We start from the raw sequence: 17,825 nt of genomic DNA, 5'->3' as shown, positions 1-17,825 counted from the left end.
TTTAATATTTTTACGAACAGTTTAACAAATGAAAATTTGACACACGATCGTTTTTCGAAAAGAGTTTGTTATTCGATCCATTAAAATTCTGTTCATCTTTCAACAATACATCACTAAAAAATTAATACATACACACACACACACACAAACACCTGCAATATGCAGTGTATACTATGTGCAAGTGGAAAAAAAAAACAATAGAAATTCTTTGTCAACCGATGCCCTCTCTATGAATTGAATATGTGAAAATTTCGTCATGTGAACTCTATTATTTCGTTTTTTAAATACACACTCACGCACAACATAACACGTAAGTATACGCGCTGCTTTAAAGCGTTCCGTGTGATATTGTATAATGTGTCGGAAAGACTACGGAAACCGAAAACGGATGTGATGGTAAACGGACAGTTTGTACAGTGATAATAAATAGGTAAAATTCGATCGCGGACGTTTTGTACGGTATGTAAACGGTGGTTTTTATTTTGCATGTTTTTGCATATTTTGGATAAAATGCATATTATTGCGAATAATGCATGTTTTATAGTATATTTCGCTATTAATATTTATAATTTAATATTAATATTACGTATCCTAGCCAGACTGATTAAAGTATAAAACTTGGTTTTTTTTGTCAAACATAAATTTTGAAATTTTTCAAACATAAAATTAAAAATATTTCCACTATTGAATGTGAATTATAAATTTTATTTCTAAATTATAATTATAATAATAATCTTAGTAATATTAAGACAAACAGCCAATCATTGTTGTATTTTAATAAATAAATACTTTTTTTGTAACTACATTTTTGTGTTTATCTCATAACAATTTAAATGCATATTTTATAATCTTTTATTGCATACAAATCTTAGCCCTGACTATTATTATTATTATTATTATTATTATTTATGTATGTTAACGTTGTTAACTACCTGTGTTTTGTAATAGAAAATTATGTCTAACATTTCATGTCTCAACATTTTTTTTTCACCTGTAAAATAGTACAAACTGTCCGCCATATACATTTTATTACTTTCTGAAACAGTACAAACTGTCCGCCATGTAAATTTTATTACTTTCTGAAATAGTACGAACTATCCGCGGTTTTCAATTTTTCCGGGTGACCGTACATAGTGTCCTACAACCGGTTGTGATACCGATAAACCACGTGTTTTCGGCCGAACGTTTGGGAAATCGATTGGAAAATAAAATCCGATAATATTATTATTGAAATATAATAACAATGATAATAAATAATACCTGCCGATAATGATTTGTGCTTGTTCGAATCGCTGTTATGACACCTATATGCCACGGAGATTGCGCATAAATTATTATCCGTTCGTGATAATTTATGCGATTATGGTGTACGGCAAAATCGTATTAATTATAATGTTTGCACGAAACTGATCTATGCCCGACGGACACCGTCATTGGCTTAGGTCGTGGAAAGGGTTAAGGTTCAGATAATTATTTTACGTTGTGTACACTTGAACCAGGTATAAACCCGTATACGTTTCTTGCTACAGGTAGGTACAATAAAATTATACGCTTTAATAATACTCGTTCGGAATAAATATTATTTAATAATAATTAATAATAATAATGGGATATCGAAGCGACGCAGTTATGTACATGTTCACGTACATGGAGAAACAGTTATGATATTCAACATATTTCCTCGGAGGTTTTGCATTTATAAAAATATTATCATATTTTAAATTCTGAGCGGAGCGATGACACTATACATTGGTATTACAATACGATTCGTGGTATTATTTTTTTCCCTGTATTTGTAATCACCAGCCAAAACAGACAGTAAAAATGCTGTGATTTTCAACTCTTTGAAAAGTGTCTGGTAACAAATGTACTTTTGGTTAAAAGCAAAAAAAACGCTTAGGAATTTATTATTTATTTATTTTAGAAAATAAAAAAAATATTTTTTTTGGAAAATGGGAATTCTTACGCGAATCCAATTTTGATTTTGCTTTAATTGAAAATTGAATAGTTGTAATGACAAAATATACATTTAAAATTACTCGACATGATATGTTATTTTCAAAATATACACGCTATTTTATCAATATTTGAACATTTTACTGTTTTGGGTTTATTTTCGATTGATATATTGTAATTTTATTTAGTTTTGAACAGTGTTTGGAACGTTAATACAAGGTTTAAAATGTATTAATATACGATATTATGATAGACGATGATTTGCAAATTATTTATGTAGCTAAAAATTCATACCATTTTTAGCCTTAAAACTTAACGTTCGAACATTTTCATACAAGATTTTTAGTATACGAAGTAGACTTAATGATATATAAGTGGAGTTTGTCATCGCGCATATTAAATTATATTATAATACAGACGATTTTTTTTTCTTTGTTTAAATAAATATTACTGAATAATATTGTTATATTCTAATACACACACGTGATGCGTATAATATTTACGAAGTTTATCGATTTGACAGTTTCAAAAAGATTGCGTTGTTTGCCCGCCGCGCTTAGGTGTATATAATATACTCGCGTGTACACACATTATAATCTATATTATGTGTCTATATATAGAGGTAAATATAATATTATTATATGTATAATAAACGGGAGACCACGTTACGTAGGTGTATATATATACATCCAAATGTATTACAGTATTCCTATATTATAATGATCACGAAACGTCGAGATATAATCGTCGAGTGGTTAGTTTTCGTAAAACGCGTAAGTTATACCCAAAACGGCGGGCACCTATGATATTATATTATTATATATCAGCCATAAGCGTTTTACGGCGCGTGTACAGTGTATAATGTTTAAAAAACGCTGCACAAATCTAACGTCATGATAATATGCGTATATTATGCTGTACCTATTCCGTATTATTATTATTATTACTTATGTTAACGAATACGAAACCTACGCTACGTGTGTGCGACTATAATACGCGTTTAGTGGTGGCGATGGTCGTTGCGATGGTCGTGGTGGTGGTGGTTGGTGTTGCGGCGATGTCGGTGGTGATGGTAGGGAAACGCTTCGGTGTATATATGAGATTTTTATCCGGATATGTAAAATTATGTAAAACGGCATTTGCATAATTATTGTATTCGGGAGTCGCAGCAAATCATTTACGTATCACGAAGTCGTAAGGAATATGATATTATTATAATAACAACGATAATAACGCGTCGAATAAAAACATGGATATTTACATATTATTATTATTATATTATGTAGGTACTATACACACAACTATCGTGATACGCAACGGTCTTCGCAACCCTCGACACCTCGCACTACCTGAAATCATTTTTACTTCTATTCCTCTTATCTAATAATTATGTATAAAATATTTATATTTTTCAATTACCTACCACGTGTTGTTGCATACACTTACAATGTATATCATACGAGTTATGTGTGGTAGCCGTCGTCGACGCTACTTATTACACCGTAACATCTGTTATCGATCAATACGCCACGCATATATTATTATAATAATCTAATTATATTATAATATTACGTGCGTTTTATTAAAGTGCTCGTTGATAATAAAATAATAATATATTAGATCGCATCGGTGCGCTGTACCTACCGTTTTTGTTTACAGTGTAAGTATGACCGATGTGTGACGCTCGATTATTATTTTAGAACAGCGAATCGTATACTATTGCGTCTCGGGAGATGCGCAATACGACATTGACGTATATAGTATACCTAAATCCAAGGCTTGGTCAGTTAATGATATTTTATACACTTATTTTATCTGAAATAGAACTGTTGTTAGAAACAATTAAAACCGAATTAAAGCCAATATAGTTTACACGACTATTTTTTTTTAACTCAGACGAGTTGGGAAATAGAAACCAATAATCAACTTATACCAACTCAGGTCCAATTAATTTTTTTCAACAGATATCTACAATACGTCAAACATAGATAGTTCGGAATAAAAACGGTAACAACGATAAATTATGTTATTGAACAATTCTTGTCCGCGACAAGAGGGTATTATAAAAATTACATTTCTAATGAATTTATAGTTACAACGCAATCGTTTCATATTATTTATTATACTTACCATCTAATTATTTGTAAATAAACGTGAATTGGATTCGATCGAAAGTGAGTTTAATAGTTATTAGTGTAATGTTAATATCAATTAGTCGAATGTTTACACGAGTTAAATGCAAAAAAAAAGTTAAAAAGTCAAAACTGACTTGCCATTAAGTATTGACAATAAATCATATACCTAGTTTTGTCGAGCGATACTTAAATGCGGTCGTACGGTAATAATTTTATGCAAACGAAACGTAACGATCGATTTCGCACCGTTGCAAACGCGATGTTTGTTCCGTCAACAGGAGTCTTAATATATTGGATACGACGCGCGAGTATCTCGGATTGCCGTGTAATGGTGCACTCGTGCATTATACGTAGATATATCGTATTACTGTAGTATACAACTGCAGCAATGCACTATTGCCTGGATCCGTGCGAGATCTATTTATCGGGGTCGTTCTTCGGGACAGCTAAATTATCTATACGAAATTGCGGTGAAAAAAAATTGAAAATATATTATTAATCATTCGTCGTTTTCTACGTATATTACGAATCAGAATATAAAATTATCGGACGACGATAATCAATTGATATCGCACGTTGATATTATTATAATTAACGATTTCACTGCGAATAGCAGAAAACCATTCCATTGAAAGTCGATATCGTAAAAATTGTTTATTACGAGCACTTTTTAAAAAAGAAAAAAAAATTAAGAACATTATTCTGGTTCTTCGGAGTATATTATTATAACGGACTTTGAATAGTAATATTGCAATTTTTTTTTTTTTAAATCTTAAAAACACACTTAAATCGCTCGAGTTAAAAATAAATGACAACAACAATCACCTCGTATAACGACACATCGTACGTCATACGTGATACGTAGACATGTGGTACAGCGGCCATAGTCCTTGATGGGTAATAATATATATATATACATATAATATTTTATTATGGAATAGGTACGTGTCGTAATTTATTCATAACGTTATGATATTCCGTCGTTTTATTTTGTCCGCTGAATTTATTGCGGCCTAAATGGCTGTACGTTAGGATCCTTGGCATTTTGTACAACGAAACTATATATTATATAATATACTTGGAGCACCGTGCGGACCTTATACGTATACTTATATAGGCCTTGCGCGGATAGTGATCTAGTAAAAATAAAAATTCCAGTCGCCAAACCGTGGGCAGGGATTTGTCGACAGAAAAAAAAAAAAAACTCCATCCGACGATTAAAATTTTAAATGTCAATGCAACAGATGAAAGCAACGGCAAGCAGTCCGCTAGCACAATAATACGTGTGTATCACAGAGATCGAATTTAGGACACCTCGCGTGATGATATTATTAAAGCAGTTATCTAGCTATTATATAATATTATATTTTATTGCTATTGGTATCAAAATACGACGCAATACGAGGTCCGGTAGTGAAACCGAACGATATCAGGATTTTTTGTTATTTTTTAGAGAATGAGTTTATTTTTATTTTAACAGACGTACCTAATTATGGAGTACTTTAGATCAAGTGTTAGAAGGAAATCTGGCGACAACCGTTTAAATATTAAAAGGACTGTCTGCAGAGGAAAATATAATAGTGCTCTTCACACACGAATAAGTACATAATAATAAGTAGCTTCTCATGGGTGGACTTAATATCGCAGTAGGTAACGATGAAGTAGCGCAATGCCCAAATATTAAACAGTAATGAAATAAAGATAGGTATAGATCCTTGTAGAAAATATCTTCGCGACGTCCTTTTTAATAATTATAGGTAGTATAATAATATTATTATAATATTTTACTCGCAAAGCAAGATAAATTACATTATTATATTAATCTATTTTTTTTTTCATTCTAATGATAAATTGTTTTCCCCGTGACATTCGCGTACAATATATCTGGATTAAAATGGATTAAAATGGATTTATATACTATGTACTTTTCAATTCTGGAACATGATTTCGTTTTCTGAAACGAGTTGTGCGCATTTTGTCATGTGCGTATAATATAATATTAGCATTAAACATTCATATTTTTATACATTAAATTTCAACTGTACATTACATTTTAAGGATATATTTTATAATTAATTTTTTTTATAATTTTGCACTCGACTGTATACAGTAGGTTTATACGACCCGTTATAGGGACACTGCACATTATAATATATTATACATTTTTGACCTAATATAAGTTGCTATTCAATTTCTTTGATTATATACTTAAACAGGTTTTAAATAATGTAATATGTATTATGTTGCAACGATTATAACGTTTATGTACAAAATCTAGAAATTTGTATATTTTTATTTGAAGAAAAAACGTATTCTTGTAATACTGTAATCGACAAAATACCATCAGTTTTAATGCGTGTACGCGTTGACATATAAATTATTTGAGTTATCCAATTTTAAATTAAATATAATGTATAATGTAGGCACCTGCTGTTATTTTATTTTTAATATAATATATTTCTATGTAGTATAAATACAATTAAAAACTATCTAGTTCATTATGTATTTTACTAATTAACTTTTTATTGCTAGCAACTGCAGGCATAGAATTTCTCAAATATTTTTGTTTAAATTTATATTAATAAATTGTAAGGAATTTCCATACAAAACTGTAATCCATGGAACTTTAAAATTTGTATTACCTAAATATCCAAACTACACGTAAACATAAATCGTTATAATTCATTTTTCATGAAGTTCTACGTTTTCCAGCTGGATAATATCTTCAAACTCTAATGTCCAGTTGCACCAATAGCGTATTTACAAAAGATTTTTTAACGCCCATAAAAACAGTATCTGCACTTATTCCAAAATAATATTTACATTTTGCTGCTTTAGTTTCAGAAATTACTTAATCTTGTATTACACTAGCTGTCTTTTAATCGGAAACAAATAAGGTAATCCCACATCTTAACGCGAATATTTTAAATATTGCTATTATACAATAGTTGTTTATACTGTTTTTCACGATTATTTTAAAAAGTACTAAGAATTTTCTTTCTTAGGTCAAAAACCTCGCGATATACCGACCAGATCGAATTTTATACCAAAACTCACCATCAAATTGGTAGATTGAAATATTTTTATAGCTCTAGAACTTGATGACAGATTCGAAAACTAATTAAATAATAAAAAAAACAAACCCTCATCATTGTAACGCGAATAATTTTTTAGAATTTTAAAACAAGTATCCTATCGATTTTTCTACTAAAAAACCGGTTTCCAAATTTACGAATAACCTATTTTTGCAAATTGTATTTATTTATTTTTAAGACGTTTCCACTGAATAGGGTCTGGGAATCATATTACATTACTCAAATAAAGTTAAGCAGTACAATCAAAACCATGACAGACACATATGAAGTATAATATCAAACAGTTTAATCGGTAACTTTTTAGACTTTGTTGAATTTTATTTTGGCCAGTAGAGCATTTTTAATTTTGTGCCATCGGCAGCTCAAATTTTATCTTTACAAACTTTTATCTGAGTATAAAATACCAAGATTGATTTGTTGGACATTTTTAGACAACTCCAAGATTCCGTTGTATTATATTCTCGTAGTGGTCTAGCGATGTGCAGCAAAATATGATGGTGCGTAGTTTCGGGTGTTCAATCGATTTTATACGATCGCCTAGTATACAGATTTGATAATTGGCCAGTAAACAATGTGTATCAATAAGTTACGTATCCTAGTTAATTTTGTAACTTGTAAATTGTAAATTGTAATCAGCTACTTACTTTTTGAGTTATTTTAAAATATCGCTTGTTACAATTCGTATTGTAACTTAAAAAAAAAAAAACACTTTTATCTAAAACTACATTTAAATATAATTAATAATTCAATGACATCAATATCGTTTATGTTGTAATTTTTAAATATATAATTATTTGATGTGACGAAAACGATATGAAAACGGGGTTTTGAATTAGTCGATGTAATCATTGTTTATTTTGTTCTAAAAGTTCTTAATCTTCAGTCTTCGTGTTTTGTATTAGTAATTTAATAATTTATAAATTTGCAAACATACATATCAAATACATAGCCAAATTGTATTATTTTCTTTTATAACAACAGTTATAATTAGTAGTATGAAGTGCCCTGATCAGGTGACTGTGGGTAAGTGTGTTATACATATTTTGTGTTGACATAAAGAAATGAAAGCATATTACAATTTAACATTTGATGTTTTTATATTTTATATATTAAATAGGTACCTATATTCTAACCATGTATTAGAATATAATCGTTATTACATTTTGTAATATTTTTTAACCATTATTTTAATTAATGTTCATGTTAATATTCTTCTTGCTGTCATAATTTATAAGAAGAAATAAAATAAATAATTAAGTAACATGTAACTTTTAAGTGTAACTAATTTATCTTAACAGAAATTAGTTACAAACCATCAAAACGTAATTTATCTTATATTCTTATGAATACGAGTAAAAACAACATTTTAGTATAACTTTTAATCTGCAGTTGACATTATACTAATCGAATAACTTGTCCATCCCTGCGCTTATATGCATAAATAATAATAAAGTAATTGAATACAGTTACATACATCATCAGTTACACTTATACGGTTGACCCATTTTTAACCCACAAAATAACCTGTATTACCTACGTTTTTTTTTATTAAACTTAACGTTATCCTAATTTTATAGAAAAATATGTCTATAAAATATAAATAAAAGCAACTGTTAAAATCTAAACGTATTATTATTGTTTTTTTTTTTTCAGTACAATAAAAGTAGTTAGTATTCACTTTCAATGTTGATGATATAATACAATATCGGTTTGTCGGAAAAAAACTGTTTCTCACTGCATTCTTAACTAATAGATTCTTACATTATGCGTACGCGTGTCAGTCGTATTACGAATTTTCGAAAAGCGTTTAGAAAACGTTCCCGGTACTCGCGAACCGTTATAATTATCCGATCTGCAAACCGTAAATATACGTGGTTTGTACTACGGTAAAATACGATAAAATAACCATACGGGAAGTATAGGCATCAAAATATAAATAATAAACGGAATATGCAGTTCTTGAACTCTATACATATTGTATATACGCGCGTGACGTAGAGGAGCCACAGGCAGTCGTGGACAACGCAGTAAATAACGGCCGGCGCCTGCCTACACGGGTCGTGTAGGACACTGAAAATTCACTTCGCTAAAAATATCGTATTATTATATTGTACGTACGCGTACTTTCGTTTTAACGTCGTCGTTTTTATTACTTTTGCGTACAAAAAAATACCGCGCATAACGCAACGACGGTTATACATATACCTTGTTAAACGGTTTTGCGTATATCGTTAATACGATTTATAATAATATAGTTTACATAATATCGTAGACCACCGGTGCAACACAAATACATAAATATAATAATAATAATAATAAATAAAAATCGTGTTTATTTTAGGTACGCATTATATACAATATGATATACTACCACCTGCCCATGATACGTGCCGTACACACCACGATATTATTACTATATCGTGTGCCCAATATATACAATATACATACATAGTAATATGTGTATATTATGTAGGTGTACTCTCGCGCGAGAGTCCATTAATTACGTTATTTATTGGCTCGTTGAAACGCGCAAACCCATTTCCATATGTTTAATAATTTATTTTTTTCGACTTACTACGCGAATAATACCTAATTGTACTCATACGAGAAACAACTCTCACTGCGTTATGATTGTACCGCAGAGGCATTGTGCAGGCAGCACTATTGACGGCTGCAGTGTGCGTTCGGTCTATAGTAATGCGTTATCTAATCGGGCGGTGCTCGGCCGCGCTGGAGGACTTGTGTCGAATTCCGCGATCGCGGATAAGAAGTATAAAAACCGCGAGCTACCTGCAGATTACGACCCACAAAATAAAAAAAAAATAAAAAAATCCATAACCATTACGATATCGTTGAACTCGTTTTGTTCGTTGTACTGGGTAATAAATCAAATGCCACGCAGTGCACTATCATGTTATATCATTGATTAGTGTGCTATTTATAACCAATGGCTATGTGTGCACGCGCACCTACCTCCTGAATTCGACCACTCGGAATAATTTAAATCTCGCACGAATCCCGTGTTCGATGATCAATTGCCGTTTATAAGCTTGATACTAGGTATGGTAGTTATTCTTAGAAATAGACCAAGCTTGCACCTAAAAACTAGCAAAACAATTCTAAAGTAAATTAAAAAAAAAAAAAAAATTGTTTATGTGCGCCTTGAACTGGTTCTAAAAGTGTAACGGGAGGAACATATATTTTTTTAATTAACTATGCAATAAACTTTATCCTGATAAATAAAAAATATATTTATTACAATTGTCAATTTATATAATTACCTATTTTAAAACTGGTTGTTAATATTTCTGTTAAAGAAAATTTCAAGATTGATTTCATCAATAAATCTTACTATATTACTTAAAAAAAAAAAAAAAAAAAAAACATTTAGAGATTAAGAAACGGGAAAGTATTCATTCAATATAATAAATAGAATAAAACCCACTTGTGCATCAGTTTTCTCTAGAATCGTTTTAATCCATTTAGCTGTATAATATATGGCTATTAGGGTAGTCCCTTAAAATTATTCATACTCTAAAACTGGCCTTACCAATGAACAACGAACTGCACAAAATATTGTCGATGTCTACAGATGATGAATGCACTCCGCTAGAGCCCTATAACGTGTCCTCGAGATGAAAATCAAAATAATATCTTATAGTTTACAGTACAAGTTACTTTAATGTACCCGCAGAAACGTGTTTGGAAAAATTAAATCCAATAACATTGATAAAATTGGCAATTTTATCGGAGTTAAAGTCACTAAAACTTAAGCAGTTAGTCTTTAACGAGGAATGAAGCTATCGACTGCTCTGAATTATTACAAAAAATCCATTTGATTACTCGGTTACTCTTTGATTTCAGGCATAGCCCGTCATGTGTTTTAAACTATTTATCTATTAATCCGATGTGCCACGTACTTAATATTGTGTAACACGACAATGGTAAGTTTTGATTTTCGCATATATTTTAAACGATTAATATATTTTTTTCTTTACATATAGGACATAGGTACTGAAATATTCTATTGTACTGCCGCACTTATACATACCCCTCGGGATGACATTATTTATTTATTTATTTATTTATTATTATTGTTATTATTATTATTATTTGTGATGCCTCCGACCAATGGAATGGCAGCAGGAGGACAATTTTTTTTAATAGTATAGGTACTTAGTATCTACATTAAACCGTTTTAGACTTGCGATCGTGCATGTTGATGGCGGTGACGCGCACCTGCGCCGCAAGACGAACGCGCGTTGTTCTAATATCAATGTTTTACAGTTATATATCGTTGATTGACATCTATATTGTAATGTGGCGTTCTGCAAAACTACGTCGTAAAATGTGCACGCACAAGTCGCTTAAACGCGATTTGAAGTGTTTTTTTTTTCACGCAAACCGACGAAACGTCACATAAACATAATATTATAATACGTATTTAACACAGGTATTACGATGATATTATACGACGCGCGGCAACTACTGAACTCGGACAATACCGTATAATATACGTGTAAGTCGATACTCGCTGCAGGACAACGACACTTAATAACATAATGTTACACGCGCAATATTTTACCGAAACTACTTATGATATTATACGAAAAGAGGCAGCTTATTGGAGCAGAATAGGTTGTTGTCGCATTATTATACGATACAATATAATATGTATGAAAAAAAAATCGTACTCGGTAAGCGCGATATATATATATATATCTACATATATATGCAAATCGAGCGTTTATGTTATTTTTATGTAATCTATTCGTTTCATCTACCCAGTAATAATATTGTGATATTATTACAGTACGGTCTTACTGTACGCCCGTACGGTCGCGAGTCTCTTTTAACGCGCTCGGGAAACCTTTCGGGCGGATAAAATGTAATATACCGACTACTCGGTGTGCGTGTGTGTTATTATGTTATCACCGATGAGGTGACACACACACACACAATCATAATAATATATTTATATCGCGAGTCGTCGTGGGCAACTCGACTTTGTGTTCGTCGTTTCGTTACATTGTAATATTGTATTATTGCTGCGCGTGCGGATATTTACCTAAGAGAGAGTGAGACAGTGTGTGAGAGAGACGTCTGTTTCGCCCACTAAAATATTATATTGTATACCTGCCAATAGTCGCAAACGGTACCAATCGTCCTTCGCCCCGACCGAAGGTATAATGGTCAATACATAGTATCATATCGGTGTACAGAGTGATTATTTTATCGTTGTTTTATACGTATTCGACAACGTCTCAGCTCATAAAAAAGTGTATCGAAACGACGCGTTTTAAAATCTTAAAAACGACAACCGATAATCGTCTTTGTTAACCGTCCGACAACCACATAATCGAAAACGCCCTTTTATAGTTCCCGAGATGTTGCCAGCTGGTCTCGATCGGCTAATCGCAATGTATAAATCGAAAAACGTCGTGTGCATGCGTGTTACGAGAAACGTGATTAGTTCTCGGCATTAATGAAATTTAATTACCGCAAACGTGTTATAATATTAATTATCATATAGAAGGCAACACTCCGCACACCCGATAATAACACGGGCCGTCCGTATAATATTATATCACGTACCATCATGTAATATTTATAACGGCCTGATATTATTCGTTAACTGTTTTTCTCACCTAAACCCACTTATTGATATTTTTCATTTCTAGGTACGGCATTATGATTTTCGCCACTATAGATGACTGTTTTACCTACTATAGTAAGTATTATTACACCGGTGCTCGCAACAATCCATAGGCCAGTAGGCCACTTGAGTGTGAGCCGGTTCAGGTACGAATAAGACTTTAAGGTTTATAGTTTTTGTGGTTTTTCTAATACATAATATGTGTACTATATGCATAAATTACAAAAGATACGGGACCCCGGATGCTGGGAACACCCGTCTGTAATGTATAATACAAACCTCGTGGCCCAAAGTGACCTTTTTATTCCTTTTTCATAGCGCCCCATACAAAGTAGGTAGGAAATACTGATTGCAGTATTTGTGCTTTTATTCGGTGCTTTCTAGTCCATTGCAGATAAGATATTTAATGCACATAGTCAGTGGCGTACATAAACATTACCGTTCTTGAATTCCAATTAATTATACAATCAAGATCAATGCCCGTACCAACCATACATTTCGGAGGGAGAGGGATGAACCCCTACCCACCTATATACCCACTGCATATAGTTATGAGTATAATATATTTTCCTTATTTAACACTTGTCAGGGGTATATTAAATCTATTTTAGTATTTTGAAATACTATAAATCTTTTGTTTTAGAATTTTTTTTTTCTATGAATTTAATCAATTAAATATTTACAAATATATAATTTTAATGTAATAACATAAATTAGATAAAATTTAATCTGTTCTTTGGCAATACGCTATAAGTTCGTTCTCAGAAGGGTTTCATACACACATAATATTATATTGTCTTCGTTTTACTAATGTACAACTTAACAAATTTGCGTTTAGTAGGATTTATTTTATGTTAGTTTTAGCATTAAGTGTAAATTTACCTGTTATTAAGCTTCAAGGTAGGAATACAATCTAGGTCCGTGGACATTTCATAGGATTTTGTTGAAACCATCATTTTCAAGTTGTAATATTTTACATATAGCTATCTTATTTTAAAATGGCAACATAAACTAAATCCTATGAGAAGGCCTGGATAATATTCTTACCTTTAAGATTGATAATAGATACATTTACTCTAATATTAGCAAATTTGCTGTGCTATGCCCTATACGTTAGTAAAATAGAAAAACCCATGTGGATATGATACATTATCTTCTTATTATTTCAATAATTATTAGGTGTTTCTGTTTTTTTGCCAATGATATTATAAAAAATTAGGTTTTTTAGAGACACTTTGTAAGAAGATGAAAGATTTTTTATTCTGTATAGATTAATTCTTTTTCAAAAGAATTATTTATTCTCATCAATATTCCTTGAAATTAGAAAGACTTATGTAAGCTTACGCATAATATTGAATGAATTGGAAACAAATACCATTTGTCACTACTCTGTGAACATTTGCAAACTGATAGAACTCGTTCATCCAAGAAACGTCAAGATTTCTTTTTATGTGTGTTTTTAGCTTTTATAATTCACTAGAACAATTTCTATCCATGTTAATATACTCTAATTGAATTTAAACAACTAAGAGTTAAAACTCAGATAGAGTATATACTGATGAATTAAAACTATTAATATAACTATGTATTTTTTTTTACTTTTTATACATACAACATAAGTCATCGTCGTCGTAACCATTCTGCTCCCACAGTACCATTTATGATTCTGCGATCACTGATCACAATTTAGTGTGACTTGCATTGTATCTTGTGCATACGTTATTCCATTTGTCTAATCTGATAGTGACTGACACTAGCCGTTGAGTCATAACACCAATATCAAGTATGCACCATTGAGGAGAAAACAATTCAAAAAATCATTTATCAAATCCACACGTAGTGGGAATTTGTGGTAAGTATTTCGTTATAATCCTGACATAAAGCAATGGTAACAATTGATTATTTTTTTTTTTAATGCATAACCTGCTGGTGATTGTAGGTATATGTAATAAATATGTAATAATAAACACAGTATGATCAAATCTTCGGTGTAGTAATTTCCATTTTGATTTATTCTATTAGATGATGCAAACATTTCTTTAATTATTATTATAATAAAATATAATATAGTTTTATTATAATTATTTGGTTTTGTGGAATTTTGGAATCTACATTGTTTATTAAAACAGAACCATCTACATTTTCGAATTCCTTTTGTAATTTTGTACTTGTAATTTTAATTTTTGAAACTGAGTTTTTGTTCTTTGTTTTATTTGTCTAATGTTATTTAGATTTTTCCTTTAAAGTTCAAATTTATTGTGTTTATTAGGTGTTATCATAGTACATTCGATTAAATTTTCTCGTATTTGTTTCCCTTTTTTTTTATTAATATAATCTAATATAGAAAGACATAAATTACTATTCTGTTGGAATAAAAGTACCAGTACAAATAGAAGATTTAGAACATTTTAAAATAATATCTTCTGCTTAGTTCAAGTTTCAAGGGGATTTCAATGTAGTTCCAGATAACAACATTCGACATAATAAGAATCTACTGTATTATTATTAATTTGTAGCTTCTATCGCCGACCACATTGTCCTCTATAATTTTTTTTTTTTAATATTATTTCACCACCAAAAAAAAATATATAGAATAAGAACAAACACAGAAAATGTATAGACGTCCATACATTTTTACTGCATCGGCAACAATTGCAAGTATTGACTATTGACCATCGTTCTGTTAATGGTCCATTTATTACTAAAGAAATAATACCGGACGTGTTACTAACAATGTAATATAACATAAAGCTTATTCATGTACCTACATATTACTATATTGCACGATCCTGTGCTGGAAAGGACACATTAATGGTTTATTATATTCCAGTAAGGACTTTCTTCCGAACGTTGTTAAATATTGTATCTAATTTATAAAGAAATAAAATCCTCTTTAACGAAAATATAGAGGTATAGAGATGGACCATCCGGTTATATTTATTCAATTTACCTGAACTGCCAATTGTCATTTGAAAGGTCTTAATTCATTCGCACACTGCGTATGGTTTATAAAAGAATTTACCACCACTGGAGTGAGATACTCCTGACTGTAAAAGCCAAAATCATTTAGTACGTTTTTAGTAGTATGTTAACATAAACAATGTATAGAATCCCCGTATGACAGATCACATCCGCTAACACAAACATTATATATTCAGGTAGATCATCCGGTTATATTTATACAATATACCTGAACTGCCAATTGTCCAATTATAATTGAAAAATCTCAATTCATAGGCATACTGAATATAGAATAAGAATTTAACACCTTAGTGAGACACTCCGGACTGTAAGATCAAAATTAATTTAGTACGTTTTAGTATTAACTGTTGAACATACATATTTTTTGATCCACCAGCCTTTAAAAGTATTTAATGATTTAGTCTTCGAGTTTATTACAATTTTTAGACAAGTATTTACTTTTTAAAATGGCATCATTATTATCAGACTGTTTTGTGTGATTAATGATTGTAAGATTTTTATTTAGTGGGGAGTAAAAAAAAGCGAACAGTCACTTTTCAGTACAAATGATTTAATTAACATACATAGAGTAAATCTGTTTTTATTTATTTATATGTTTTTTTTTCAAATATATATTTTTTTTAATTCAGTCTTTTATTTCTAAGTGATGGAAAACGTGCTGAAGAAGAAACTGAAACCTTCCGTTTCAAGATCAGGAAGTTGTGGCTCGGTCGAATGAATTTTACGAGGAAAGTACATCGAATAAGTCACCCAATGAAGAATATCATTGATCGATGACATCGAAATTGGTGATAAATTGAATTTATTAAACGAATTTTTATATAGATTTAGGCGGGAGGATACAGATTGTTATACCGATTGTATTTTATGTTGAGGTAATGGCGTATTTTTACAGATATATATTGGAAAATATTATGCATGCAGAGGTAAATTGGGTATTTTATACAAGCTGTTATAGCAATAGAAGACATTTTGGGGATGTAAAAATCCATAAAATGAACATAAACAATAAAGCTTTAATTTTATGTAATTAGAACTAATTTTTTTTTTTTTTTATTAAAAAGAGATGTTTTACATTTTAAAAATTGGATATATTCAAAAAGATCTAATTGTTTAAAAATAACTAATCTTTTTTATTGTAACTTTTTCTGTTATCAAAAATATGTAAAATTTAATGTAAAAGGGCTCAGCCCGTATGATTAATTAAAATAAAATACTTGTAGCTTGTAAATTTTTGTGATTTTGTATAAATTTATAATTCAAATGCATATAGAAATAATTTATGCATATGTATTTTCATAATTTTTACACAGATACAAGAAAAAGTGACCTGAGATTTTGTATTAAATTTTGACTCATTAAGTCTTAACTAAGTCTGTAAAAATGGAAAAGAAAATGTTTTTTTTTCAAGTTTAACGGTAGTTAGTTAATATTAAAACATGGAATCAATTAGTACCTAACATTTTAAGGGATTTATTAGGGAATTTTATATACCCTAAAACAACCTGGGGCTCAATTCATTATAAATGTTTATAATGGGACTCAGCTCATATGCAGCCTTTAACCAAAGCATTTCAAGAATTCTAATATTTTTAGTTTTTTATACTTACCTGTAGCAGCTGATATTTGCCGTTATTTTACGCTAGTGTATGGCTGAGGATTACAGTGGTTCCAGATTGTGGTCGGAATTCAGGTTCCAAATATAAGTAACTTGACTGAGTGTGAACACACATGGATTCCAAAAATAACGTATCTATGAATAGACAAAATAATTATAGTTAAAACAAAATTCATATAAGTATATAGTATAATTGAATTTGTTAACACATCATTTACACAAATATCAACTTTTAATTTAGAAAATTAGTAACACAGTCAACAATAATAACATGTATTCAAATACCTTAAAAGTATTACATATTAATATATTATACATAATTATTAAAATATATCATAACTACAATATGGATAGTTAAATTAATAAAAAGTGCACAATTAAAT

General features: G+C 30.3%; 1 long non-coding RNA gene across 1 annotated transcript; it reads left to right on the top strand.

Annotated features, from left to right (window-relative positions):
* The first annotated feature begins 334 nt into the window (after positions 1 to 334).
* On the top strand, positions 335 to 16,785 carry LOC113554466. Its single transcript, XR_003405266.1, has 4 exons — positions 335 to 459; positions 12,868 to 12,988; positions 14,463 to 14,694; positions 16,469 to 16,785. It is a non-coding gene; the product is annotated as an uncharacterized LOC113554466 (long non-coding RNA).
* Positions 16,786 to 17,825: the final 1,040 nt, after the last annotated feature.

This window comes from Rhopalosiphum maidis, chromosome 2 (assembly GCF_003676215.2).
Source record: "Rhopalosiphum maidis isolate BTI-1 chromosome 2, ASM367621v3, whole genome shotgun sequence".
Classification (NCBI taxonomy): domain Eukaryota; kingdom Metazoa; phylum Arthropoda; class Insecta; order Hemiptera; family Aphididae; genus Rhopalosiphum; species Rhopalosiphum maidis.
This window is presented reverse-complemented; position numbering and strand designations above follow the sequence as displayed.